Source organism: Triticum aestivum, chromosome 6D, assembly GCF_018294505.1.
Source record: "Triticum aestivum cultivar Chinese Spring chromosome 6D, IWGSC CS RefSeq v2.1, whole genome shotgun sequence".
In the NCBI taxonomy this organism is placed as follows: Eukaryota; Viridiplantae; Streptophyta; class Magnoliopsida; order Poales; family Poaceae; genus Triticum; species Triticum aestivum.
The window spans coordinates 289,225,069-289,238,943 of NC_057811.1; the positions used below are offsets into that span (position 1 = coordinate 289,225,069).

Consider the following 13,875-nt stretch of genomic DNA (forward strand, 5'->3'; position numbering starts at 1 on the left):
GCTGAAGCACTTCCCCCCTATTCTGCCACACAACGGACTCGGTGTCAGTGCTACCTCTTGAGCACTGCGTTGGTTTTCCCTTGAAGAGGAAAGGGTGATGCAGCAAAGTAGCGTAAGTATTTCCCTCAGTTTTTGAGAACCACGGTATCAATCCAGTAGGAGGCCACGCACGAGTCCCTCGCACCTACACAAACAAATAAATCCTTGCAACCAACGCGATAAGGGGTTGTCAATCCCTACACAGTCACTTACGAGAGTGAGATCTGATAGATATGATAAGATAATATTTTTGGTATTTTTATGATAAAGATGCAAAGTAAAGAAAACAAAATAAAAACGGCGCCAGAAATAGCTTGTTGTCGAGAGATTAATATGATGGAGAATAGACCCGGGGGCCATAGGTTTCACTAGTGGCTTCTCTCAAGAGCATAAGTATTTATGAACAAATTACTGTTGAGCAATTGACAGAATTGAGCATAGTTATGAGAATATCTAGGTATGATCATGTATATAGGCATCACGTCCGAGATAAGTAGACTGACTCCTGCCTGCATCTACTACTATTACTCCACACATCGACCGCTATCCAGCATGCATCTAGAGTATTAAGTTCATAATAACAGAGTAATGCTTTAAGCAAGATGACATGATGTAGAGGGATAAACTCATGCAATATGATATAAACCCCATCTTGTTATCCTCGATGGCAACAATACAATATGTGCCTTGCTGCCCCTACTGTCACTGGGAAAGGACACCACAAGATTGAACCCAAAGCTAAGCACTTTTCCCATTGCAAGAAGGATCAATCTAGTAGGCCAAACCAAACTGATAATTCGAAGAGACTTGCAAAGATAACCAATCATACATAAAAGAATTCAGAAGATTCAAATATTGTTCATAGATAAACTTGATCATAAACACACCGCAAAAGAAGATTACATCGGTCTCAACAAACACACCGCAAAAGAAGATTACATCGGTCTCAACAAACACACCGCAAAAGAAGATTACATCGAATAGATCTCCACAAGAGAGGGGGAGAACATTGCATTGAGATCCAAAAAGAGAGAAGAAGCCATCTAGCTAATAACTATGGACCCGAAGGTCTGAGGTAAACTACTCACACATCATCAAAGAGGCTATGGTGTTGATGTAGAAGCCCTCCGTGATCGATGCCCCTTCCGGCGGAGCCCCAGAACAGGCCCCAAGATGGGATCTCACAGGTACAGAAGGTTGCGGCGGTGGAATTAGGTTTTTGGCTCTGTATCTGGTTGTTTGGGGGTACGTAGGTATATATAGGAGGAAGGAGTACGTCGGTGGAGCAACAGGGGGCCCACGAGGGGCCTGGGGGGTAGGCGCGCCCCCCACCTCGTGGCCTCCTGTTTGACGTCTTGACGTAGGGTCCAAGTCCTCTGGATCACGTTCGTTCCGAAAATCACGTTCCCGAAGGTTTCATTCCATTTGGACTCCGTTTGATATTCTTTTTCTGCGAAACTCTGAAATAGGCAAAAAAACATCAATTCTGGGCTGGGCCTCCGGTTAATAGGTTAGTCCCAAAAATAATATAAAAGTATATAATAAAGCCCAATAATGTCCAAAACAGAATATAATATAGCATGGAACAATCAAAAATTATAGATACGTTGGAGATGTATCAGTCAGCAACCCGCTTCTGAAGAGAGAGCAGCTCGGCGCGGGCGGAGGCCAATTCCACCTGCGTTGTGACCAGGGCGGCTGCCATGGCCACTTCGCGCCTCTCCACTTCAGCAAGCTTGGGCCTAAGGGCAGCGGCCCTACCCGCAGCCCCCGTCCCCGCAAGCTTCAACCTCAAGTCATGCCTACCCTCAAGATCCGCGCGAGCCTCGGCCACCCGGCGATCAACCTCCTCCTGGGCCCTGGCCTCGCGCGCGTCGACGGCGTCCTCCGCTTGGGCGACTTGGCGCTCCCTCGTCTCCAGTCGCTTGAGCTCTAGTCTGCGTTCCACGGCCTCCAGCGCCAGCACTTCCTCGAGCCTCCGGATCTCTTCCTCCTCGGCGAGTGTCCCCCTAGCTCATCGACGCAAGGGCGGCTTTGCGCGCCTCCACCTGCTGCTCCAGGGACGCGCTCCAGGCAGGGAGCTCCCACGCGCGCTTCTTCGCAGCCTCGCGACGGCGGTCAGCCTCGCGAGCCTCCTCCAAATCTCGGGAGCAAGCTTCACGCGAGACCTCAAGGGACGCCTCAGCCTTCGCATTGTCAAGGTCGCGCTGATGGCGGCCAAGGTTGATAGCCACCTTCAGCTTACGCCATTCTCCCACCAGTCGAAGGCCCTCAGCCATGAGGTGCGCGTCGACGTCCGCGAGTTCCCCACCAAGCCGGTTCATCGCGCCCATCGCCTCCCGGAAGAGCTCGTGGCGAACGACGCTCCGTTCGTGCTCAACCTCAAGTGCGCGGCCCATCTCGTCCTCCACCACGGGGGCTGCGGGCGAGGCCCGAGGCGGCGCGCCTCCTCTCAGCAGGGGGCTAGGGGCTGGCACTGCCCCAGACACCGGCCAGGCCCCGCAAGGGGCCCGGACGAGTCGAGGCCCATTGCTCGAGGAGGGGCCCAAGTCCGGAGCCGCCCAGTTGTTGTCAATGACTAGAGGAGGAGCCCTCGGCACGCTTGCTGAGCCCCAAGCGAGCCCGTGAAGGAGGGACGACAGGGGCGCGGACTCAAGGCGGCATGGAGGCGAGCACGCCTCTTCAACCGACCCCGCTCCAGGGATGGCATACAGGCTCGAGGCGCTCAAGGCCAGCGGGGGAGCCGAGGAGAGAGGAGGCTGCTTCTCGGGAGGTGCAGCGGCCTTGGCGGAAGGGATCCTGAGGAGCCAGCGTCAGGGAGGAAAGCAGCACTCAAGAAATCACAAAGGTACAGTACTTACTCGTTGACGGCGATGTACTTCCTTCGCTTCAACGGCCCGAAGATATCGCCGCTGCTCGGGGATCCTTTCCTCTTGTGGAGCTCCTTGAAGTCCACGCAAAGCCGACCGAAGCGCTGGACGTGGCGGCCGGCACGGGGTGTGACCGGAGAAGCGCTCGAAGGGACAGCTTCAGGGGTGCCGGGCTGGAGGGAGAAGTCGGGTGCCGTCTCACCGCGACCTCCCGAGGCCTCCGGAGCTTCGGCCTCGGGAGCCGCGTGCTGCATCGTCTCAGCGACCGACGCCCCTGGGGAAGAATCATGAGCTCCTGAGGATGACGCCCCAGGAGCCCCATGCGGCATCTGCACCTCAGCACTCGGGCCGCCTGCCTCTGGCGGTGCTCGCCCCCCTGCATCCACATTCGGCGCAAGCTCGGCGCCAGCAATGAAGAAGGGAACCACGTTGACGGGGTTCTCGCGGGGCCCCGCTAGGCCGTCCGGGCGCAGCCCCCACTCATCAAAGGAAGGCATGTGCTCCACAAATTCTACCTTGTTCGTGCAGCGGTACAGCAGACAGCTCCTCCCGAGCATGTCGTCCGGCGAAGGGACACCCGTCAGGACCTCGAGCACTGTTTGTCGCGTCTCAAGAGGAAGCCTGGACTCCTGAAGTCTCATATGGTCCTGACTGTTGAGCAAGGCCTACATCGGGCGAGAATGGCGGGCATGGGGCGAGCATGGGGCGCACCTTACCCATGGCCTCATCGTTGAGCACCAGCGATCGGCCAACCGCAGGCTCGATGGCCGAAGGCGCGCTGGCAGAAATTAGAGGTTTCTTCCCCTTATCCGCCTGTTTCGGCGCCATGGCGATGGAGCGGGCAGAGCGCGGGCCAGATTGGGAAGAGGAGCAGAGTCTCAGAGAGGCAGAGGAATCGGGGAAGTATGGCGCGGGCGATGGAAGAATAACTGTGTAGGTTGCGGGGGCTGCATAGCCAGGCGGATTCCAAGGAAGCATGGGGAAGCGGGGATGCCCACATCCAATCAACCACCACGCGTCGACCAAGGCCGCAGGCTATTGGGGCTCGCGGCGCTCCGTACTTGACCTTTGGCTTCGCCTCGAAGCCAAGCCCGAGCGCGCCTTGGGCCCGGGGGCTACTGTCGGCGTTCTGGGAACGGAGGTCCCCAGACTTGCCTGCGTGCGGCCCACGGCGTGGCTTTGCTAGTAGGCCTGTACAGCCCATCTTCATCAACAAGGCATCCAAGACCCTCGCGAGGGGCCAAGCCTCGCGAGGCAGGCGACGCAAGATCCCCTCAGGAGCGGCCTCGCCAGGCAGGCTCGTGAAGGGCGGAGAGATCAAGGCAAGGCAAACCTCGCGAGGTTCTCATGACATGAGCCATGACGATCGAGACCAAGTGGGCGCCAGGCGGGCGCCAGCGCGCGCAGCGTCCTTGTTTCCTCTTTGGTGCAAAGGAGGCAAGCGCAAGCGCGGAGTACCAAGGCATCAAGCAAAGGTTTCCATATCAGTGCAACAAGACCAAGACCAGCAGGACGGCAAGACGGAGATCACCATGGAGCCCAAGGCGGCGTCACCACCAGAGCCTTTTGCAGGCGAAGACTACTTTTGTCAGGATAAGCTGTACTAGTTGTCCCCTTTCAAAGTGGCCATTGTTGGCTCCCTTCCCGCTCAATATTTGGGGAGAGGACCAGGGCCTCTATAAATAGGACTAGCCACCACAGTAGGAGGCAACACGAACTGAGCCTGAGCTGATCGAGTTCTCACCCACACAAGTTCGCCAAGCACAAGAACACCTCAACCTCAGGAGGCTGTTCTTCCCCTTTGTACTATTCATCTTCAGCCCAAGAGGCAATCCACCACCACCACACTGGAGTAGGGTATTACACCACAACGGTGGCCCGAACCAGTATAAATCTTGTGTCCCTTGTGTTGTGAGTTCGTCGAGTTCGTCCATGAGATCTTAGCAAACTAGGACGTGGATCGGTAGGGGGAATCTTCGTGCACACCCCAGTGTTCGAACCTTGAGGGTTTTGCCGGAACCCGTGATCTGACAGCAACGGATGGTGTTTTAGATGAACGAAAAAATTTGTAGTACTAATACAACTGTCATGTCAAATTTTGGAAAATTTCAGGGGTCATTTGAATTTTTAAGACATTTAAGTGATTTTCTAGCCATTTAATGACCGTAATTGAAATTTGAACTACATGTACATGCAACAGCTAACCATAACGGTTTGAAAAGTCATATTTTTGTGTACTTGTGTGCGATTTAATTCCATGTGCAGTAAATTGGAAGGATTTTTCAAACATATTGGTCTAACGGCTATGACACAATTAAGCATGGAGTGCCATGGCATTTAAATTCCAAAAAAAATAAAAAATATCAGAAACACATGAAACCTTGGTTGATGTAATGTCATGCCACCAAGATGATGTGGTAACAAATTCGCATGTGTGACGAAAGTTTGGACACACACCCCTCACAAACCGGGGCAACTCACTAGAAGGCTCGTGGTTCCGAGAGGGAACAATGCATGTTTGATGATGAACGGGAGATAGCTTCCTCTTACAGCCTTCAAATTTTTTCTACGTGTAACGTGCACTAATACAACTATCATGTGAAAATTTGGAAAATTTCAGGGGTCATTTGACCTTTTGAAGACATTTAAGTGATTTTCTAGCCATTTAATGACCGTAATTCAAATTTGAACTACATCTACATGCATCGGCTAACCATAACGGTTTGAAAAATCATATTTGTGTACTTGTGTGCGAGTTACTTCCATGTGTAGTAGATTAGAAGGAATTTTCGAACATATTTGTCTCACGACATGGACACATGCGTATGTATGCATGGAGTGCCATGGCATTTAAATTCCAAAAAATTAAAAAAAATCAGAAACACATGAAACCTTGGTTGATGTAATGTCATGCCACCAAGATAATGTGGTAAAAAAATTGGAATGTTTGACGAAAGTTTGGACACACACCCATCACAAACCGGAGCAACTCACTAGAAGGCTCGTGGTTCCGAGAGGGAACAATGCATGTCTGATGACGAACGGGAGATAGCTTCCTCATACGGCCTTCAATTTTTTTTCTATGTTTAACGTGTGCTACTACTACTGTAATGTGAAAAATTGGAAAATTCTAGGGGTCATTTGACCTTTTAAAGTCATTTAAGTGATTTTCTGGCCATTTAATGACCATAATTTAAATTTGAACTACATCTACATGCAACGCCTAACCATAACGGTTTGAAAAAATCATATTTGTGTACTTGTGTGCGAGATAATTCCATGTGCAGTAAATTAGAAGGAAGTTTCAAACATATTTGTCTCACGACATGGCCACATGCATATGTATGCATGGAGTGCCATGGCGTTTAAATTCCAAAAAATTAAAAAAAAAATCAGAAACACATGAAACCTTGGTTTATGTAATGTCATGCCACCAAGATGATGTGGTAAAAAAATTGGCATGTTTGACGAAAGTTTGGACACACACCCCTCATAGACCGGAGCAACTCACTAGAAGGCTCGTGGTTCCGAGAGGGAACAATGCATGTTTGGTGACGAACGGGAGATAGTTTCCTTTTACGGCCTTCATTTTTTTCTATGTTTAACATGCACTACTACAACTGTAATGTGAAAAATTGGAAAATTCTAGGGGTCATTTGACCTTTTAAACACATTTAAGTGATTTTCTAGCCATTTAATGACTGTAATTCAAATTTGAACTACATCTACATGCAACGCCTAACCATAACGGTTTGAAAAATCATATTTGTGTACTTGTGTGCGAGTTAACTCCATTTACAGTAAATTAGAAGGAATTTTCAAACATATTTGTCTCATGACATGGACACATGCATATGTATGCATGGAGTGACATGGCATTTTAATTACAAAAAAATAAAAAAATCAGAAACACATGAAACCTTGCTTGATGTAATGTCATGCCACCAAGATGATGTGGTAAAAAAATGGCATGTTTGACGAAAGTTTGGACACAGACCCCTCACAAACCAGAGCAACTCACTAGAAGGCTCGTGGTTCCGAGTGGGAACAATGCATGTTCGATGACGAACGGGAGATAGCTTCCTCTTACGGCCTTCAATTTTTTTTCTACATTTAACGTGCACTACTATAACTGTAATGTGAAAATTAGGGAAATTCTATGGGTCATTTGACCTTTTAAAGACATTTAAGTGATTTTCTAGCCATTTAATGACCGTAATTGAAATTTGAACTACATCTACATGCAATGGCTAACCATAACGGTTTGAAAATCATATTTGTGTACTTGTGTGCGAGTTAATTCCATGTGCAGTAAATTAGAAGGAATTTTCAAACATATTGGTCTCACGACATGGACACATGCATATGTATGCATGGAGTGCCATGGCATTTTAATTCCAAAATATTAGAAAATGATTAGGAAAACATGAAACCTTGTTTGATGTAATGTCATGCCACCAAGATGATGTGGTAAAAAAATTGGCATGTTTGACGAAAGTTTGGACACACACCCCTCACAAACCGGAGCAACTCACTAGAAGGCTCGTGGTTCCGAGAGGGAACAATGCATGTTTGATGACGAACAGGAGATAGCTTCCTCTTACGGCCTTCAAATTTTTTCTACGTTTAACGTGCACTAATACAACTGTACTGTGAAAATTTTGAAAATTCTAGCAGTCATTTGACCTTTTAAAGACATTTAAGTGATTTTCTAGCCATTTAATAACTGTAATTCAAATTTGAACTACATCTACATGCAACGGCTAACCATAACGGTAAATCATATATGTGTACTTGTGTGCGAGTTAATTCCATGTGAAGTAAAATAGAAGGAATTTTCAAACATATTGGTCTCACGGCATGGGCACATGCATGGAGTGCCATGGCATTTTCATTCCAAAAAAATAAAAAATGATCAAAATAACATGAAACCTTGCTTGATGTAATGTCATGCCACCAAGATGATGTGGTAAAAAAATTGGCATGTTTGACAAAATTTTGGACACACACCCCTCACAAACCGGAGCAACTCACTAGAAGGTTTGTGGTTCCGAGAGTGAACAATGCATGTTTGATGACGAACAGGAGATTGCTTCCTCTTACGGCGTTCAAATTTTTTTACGTTTATGTGCACTAATACAACTGTCATGTGAAAATTTGGAAAATTTTAGGGGTCATTTGACCTTTTAAAGACATTTAAGTGATTTTCTAGTCATTTAATGGCCGTAATTCAAATTTGAACTACATCTACATGCAAGGCCTAACCATAACGGTTTGAAAAATCATATTTTTGTGTACTTGTGTGCGAGTTAAAAAATCATCAGACGATGTAAATATCTGGTGTTCAAAAAAGAAAATGTAAAGACCTGGCAAGGCAACCGGCCCCACACGATTGGCACTCTATCTCGCGGCTCGAGGTTTGGTAGGTGAGTGGCGGGGATCATTAATCAGACACTGTTCTGTATTGGAAACCGTCAGCTATTATGTTCACATATGGATTTTGCTGCGGGAATCGTGTGTAATTCAAACTACAGTACTCGTAAATTCCAGCGAGCGGCGTGTGTACTGTTCCCATCGATCTAGATTCCGGCCACCAATAAGTACTACCTTGCTCACGTCATCCCACCTGCATTCTCATCTACATCCTCCCCTCGCTCGCCCTCTCTCTCTCTCTCAAATCTCTGCCATGGCACTGTCGGTCTGCCCACGCACCGACGAGGAGTTTCTGCCCCACGAAGACGCTCACTCGAATAGCTGCGACGAGGACCCCTACGCGCTGCCGGACGAGGTTGCGCCGGACCCCCCAACATTGGATTGGTTTTGGTGCCAGTACAATCTTTGTCTGTGGAAGTCCCTGCCGCTGGCTGAGAAAGCCAGGTAAGTGGCATTCAAGAAGGAGATGGCGGAGGAGGAAGCCAGGTACCAGGCGGCCTGTGAAGCCCATGAGGCCACCTGGAAAAAGGAGGTGGCGGAGGCGGGCGCTGAAGGAAATATGCCCTAGAGGCAACAATAAAGTTGTTATTTATATTTCCTTATATCAAGATAAATGTTTATTATTCATGCTAGAATTGTATTAACCGGAAACTTAGTACATGTGTGAATACATAGACAAACAGAGTGTCCCTAGTATGCCTCTACTTGACTAGCTCGTTAATCAAAGATGGTTAAGCTTCCTAGCCATAGACATGTGTTGTCATTTGATGAACGGGATCACATCATTAGAGAATGATGTGATGGACAAGACTCATCCGTTAGCTTAGCACTATGATCGTTTAGTTTATTGCTATTGCTTTCTTCATGACTTATACATGTTCCTATGAATATGAGATTATGCAACTCCCGAATACCGGAGGAACACTTAATGTGCTATCAAACGTCACAACATAACTAGGTGATTATAAAGATGCTTTACAAGTGTCTCCGATGGTGTTTGTTGAGTTGGCATAGATCGAGATTAGGATTTGTCACTCCGATTGTTGGAGAGATATCTCTGGGCCCTTTCGGTAATGCACATCACTATAAGCCTTGCAAGCAATGTGACTAATGAGTTAGTTGCGGGATGATGCATTACGGAATGAGTAAAGAGACTTGCCGGTAAAGAGATTGAACTAGGTATGATGATACCGACGATCGAATCTCAGGCAAGTAACATACCGATGACATAGGGAACAACGTATGTCGTTGTGTGGTTTGACCAATAAAGATCCTCTTAGAATATGTAGGAGCCAATATGAGCATCCAGTTTCTGCTATTGGTTATTGACCGGAGATGTGTCTCGGTCATATCTACATAGTTGTCGAACCCGTAGGGTCCGCACGCTTAACGTTCGATGACGATTTGTATTATGAGTTATGTGATTTGATGTACCGAAGGTTGTTCGGAGTCCCGGATGAGATCACGGACGTGACAAGGAGTCTCGAAATGGTCGAGACATAAAGATTCATATATTGAAAGGTTACATTCGGACATCAGAATGGTTCGGGTCGTTTCGGATGAGTTTCGGAGTACCGGGGGTTACCAGAACCCCCCCCCCCCCCCACAGGAAGTTATTGGGCCTCATGGGCCTAGTGGTGGAAGAGAGGAGGAAGGCCAAGGAGTGGCGCGCGCCCCCCTAGCCCAAACCAAATTGAACTAGGGCTAGGGGGCCGGGCCCCCCTTTCCTTCTCTTCTCCTCCTCATTCCCCCTTCTCCTTGTGGGAGTAGGAAAGGGGGGGCGAATCCTACTTGGGCCTCATTTGGTTGTTGGGTAGAAAAAAACCAGGGCAATAAACCCCTAGGGGGATTTTTTCCTGTGCTCATGGTTTCCCTCCCACCACGTGGGAGATCTTCCCACTGCCCAGGTTCCCAAATGGCAATTAGGGGGGGGGGGGGGGGGGGGGAAGGAAAACCCTCAAATTAACACATATCACAAGCGACTTTGCTACACAGATAACAACAGATTTTTACATATAAAAATTCAGAGCCTTCATACAAAATTCTACCGATAACAATGGACCATAGATAAGAATTCCACAAATAATTCTAAAAAACAAATACATAAAATCTCATAATTCATATAAACAAATACATAAAACCGTCAGTTAACAAGGGTTCAGATACCGGTCAGTCCACATCTCATTGAGATCAACCGTTGGCCTAAATAATTTTCATGTGCTATCATCATTCAAATTTGTTCACGACAAAAGAAAACTGAATTATCACTTGCCATGTCCAAGGCAGAGATACTTTCAAATTAGATGAACTGCAAGGCGGCGATCACTAGCCCTACTCAAGTCGTTTCTCCACTCTGCATGGACATCAGGTACCGCATCTTGATGTTGACTGAACTACACAAAATATTAAGTTAGCACCAGTTCAGTTTCAATAGACTATTTTTAAGTATAAATGGATTAGGATGAAATAGTATGAACCAATATATGATATGTGCAGTGTGCATAAAAAATCGACTAAATTGCTTGCGAAAAGAATATTAATTTCTTCAAGCTTCTTTGAAGCTCTACAAAGTACTCAGAATCAGAATGTCCTAAGAACCAAAATGCCACTTGCAGTCACTACAAAGTACTCAGATTTAATATTCACTTGAAGTAATCATGCGCTTTGCAGCGCCGTAAGGTCACAATGTTGTTCATTATTATATTTTGATTGGTGTAATACATTACCAACTACGCTTAAATCAAATGAACGACTTGCAATGCTTTTCGTTGTGCTCACCCTGATATATCTAAGACCTTCATGCCATGGGAAAATATGCATTTCCAAAATAAATGCACATAAAAATGTATCAACATATTCAAGAAAAAAAGATTGCTTCGATTAATCTAAGACATATTGAAGTAAGTGAGTAAAAGAGTAGACACAAAATAATATTGTTTGTCTCAATGGGTATCTACAAAGAGAACAATGATGAACAGAGTTTGCCCTCCAAGAACTACCATTGGTTCATTTTCCAGGTCCTTACATGGCAAAATCACGGTACGATCATCTGCACTGAAGTCACAACACTGCATATAGGTCAATAAACTACTTATAAACTTATGCATATCAATATATGGTCATTCTTTGATCATGGGTTTGTGAGAGCATTAAACACACCATTAAATAGGTGTCACACCACAGCTGATCTGCTGAATATAAACAAAGGCATGATGAAACCAAAGCCGGTGAAGAGAAATCAACAACTGATCTGCTTGAAATAGGTGTATAACAAACAAAAAGATATATGATTCTACTATACACCTTTATTTGCACATTTGCAACCATTTCTACTCATGCTTTGCTATAAACAGCCGTATATCCATCTATCTGGAAGTGAACAAACAAGACAAAAGTAAGCTACATATGTCTCCTATATCTTCCAGCTACAGCTCCACCTTCCTGGAACTATAGGTAGAAAACTGAAATGAACTATTAAATTGCTCTTGCCTATCTTGGAGGTACAACTATACACCTTAGGAAGGAAACAAATCATCTCACCTCTACCTTTACTCTTTGGCTCATCTAATAAGAACCAGCAGCAAAAGATTTATCATGTAAACGGCAGCAGAACTCAGAACATAAACATCACCAATCACATCTCTTCTTGGCTAGCTGTTCAATTCATACCAACCAATAAATTTAAGCTTTCCCATACCTTTCTTTCTTTCTTCTCAATGACCGATTAAAGATAACAAGATCAAGCTCATATAGTGAGTTGAAAAGCCTGCAACAGGCAGTAGTGCTCGAGTTACTATCTATTGTATTATTAGAATGAACGGACCAGATTTAACTAGCAAACAAGAATGGTACAGATTTAAAGAAGCTAATATAGATTTGTACGTAGGAGTCAAAACATTTTTGGCCTAGGCCGGATTGGAATCGAGAAGGCACTCAATTACATCAAAAAAGAACACATACAAGTAAATATTTGACGGCAGCCAACCTTGATGGACAAAAAAGGTAACTGGAGCAGTCCCGTTCTCACACGTTCTTAAGGCAAGGGTGGTGGCATGAATTCTTGTCGCAAATAAAAATTTGACGGCGGCCAAACTAGATGGGCAAAAAAGAATCTGGAGCAGTCCAGTTCTTACACGTTCTTAAGGCAAGAGTGGTGTGGCGTTGATTCATGTCAATTAAGAAAAACAATGGCGTTGTTTTGCTAGTTTCTATCTAAAATATATGCAGAATAATTGCTCACAAATGTCACCTGCTCACAAGAGCTTGATTCATACAACTATATTGATCTGCTTGTATCTAAATCTAATCAGTAATCAGTGTTCTGTACCTCATATAACATATGAAATCTGATGTCAACAATGAAAATGTATGAGCAACTATAGCTATGAAATTGAACCAACTGACCCAATCTGGTGCATACAAGTCCAAAGTTTTACCAAATGTATGAGCAACTATATGCATCAAGCTTCAGACTACTTTTCACAATTCGATGGGTGGCATAGCATGCTACATAGAAACAAATCGTAGCTGGCACACATGAAAATACAACTCATATGGAACTGGTGGTTCAAGAACTACACAAGAAAAATACAAGCTCGTATGGAACCGGTGGTTCAAGATCAGGGATGGTGAAGCCATGAACTGAAAAGAAAAATATGGGGGAAGGAGGAGGGGGCAAACCCTTGATCAGATGAGACAGTAACGTCCGCGGAACCGTTGCCACCGCCGTCGCCGGAGGGGATCGGAGCTTGGAGGCGGAGGGGAGATCCGGGGAAGGAGAACGGTGACGGTCGCGGTCCGTCGCCGTCGCTGGAGGGGCGGAGCTTGGATCCTCAGCACCGGAGGGAGGGGGTAGGGAGCGTTGCTTCTTGTCGCCGGCGGAGGAGCTCGGAGGCGGTTGGGGGCGCTGGATCTTGGTTGACGGCGCGCTGTCGTTCGCTCATCTCGCTCGAGCCGTGGATTTCCTCCCCGAGCTCTGGGGTCGTGGGTTTCCTCCCCGTGGAAAGGACGTGGGTCGGGCAGGGTTACCCCGAGATGGATGCGGTCGAAATGAACAACTCGATTTCCCTGGGCCAACTCGGCCCGTGGTTCTCCGGCCCGGGGAAACAGCGGGGATCCCCCCGGGAAACCCTGCAACCAAATGAGGCCTTGGAGTAGGACTCCCCCCTTGGGCGCGCCATCCCTCGCTGGCCTCCTCCTCCCTCCCTTCTTTATATATGTCGGGAGGGGGCACCCTAGAACACACACAAGTTGATCTTTTAGCCATGTGCGGTGCCCCCCACCACAGAAACACACCTCGATCATATCATCGCAGTGCTTAGGCGAAGCCCTGTGCCGGTAACTTCATCATCACCGTCACCACGCCGTCGTGTTGACGGAACTCTTCCTCGGCCTCAGCTGGATCAAGAGTTCGAGGGACGTCACCGAGCTCAACGTGTGCAGATCGCGGAGGTGTCATGCGTTCGGTACTTGGATCGGTTGAATCGCGAAGACATTCGACTACATCAACCGCGTTACTAAACGCTTCCGCTTT

At 46.8% G+C, this 13,875-nt stretch overlaps 1 long non-coding RNA gene across 1 annotated transcript; it reads right to left on the bottom strand.

Annotated features, from left to right (window-relative positions):
- Positions 1–10,336: 10,336 nt before the first annotated feature.
- Positions 10,337–13,479, bottom strand: LOC123144696 (uncharacterized). Its single transcript, XR_006471853.1, has 2 exons — positions 13,023–13,479; positions 10,337–12,108 (listed from the first exon to the last, which is right to left on the bottom strand). It is a non-coding gene; the product is annotated as an uncharacterized lncRNA (long non-coding RNA).
- Positions 13,480–13,875: the final 396 nt, after the last annotated feature.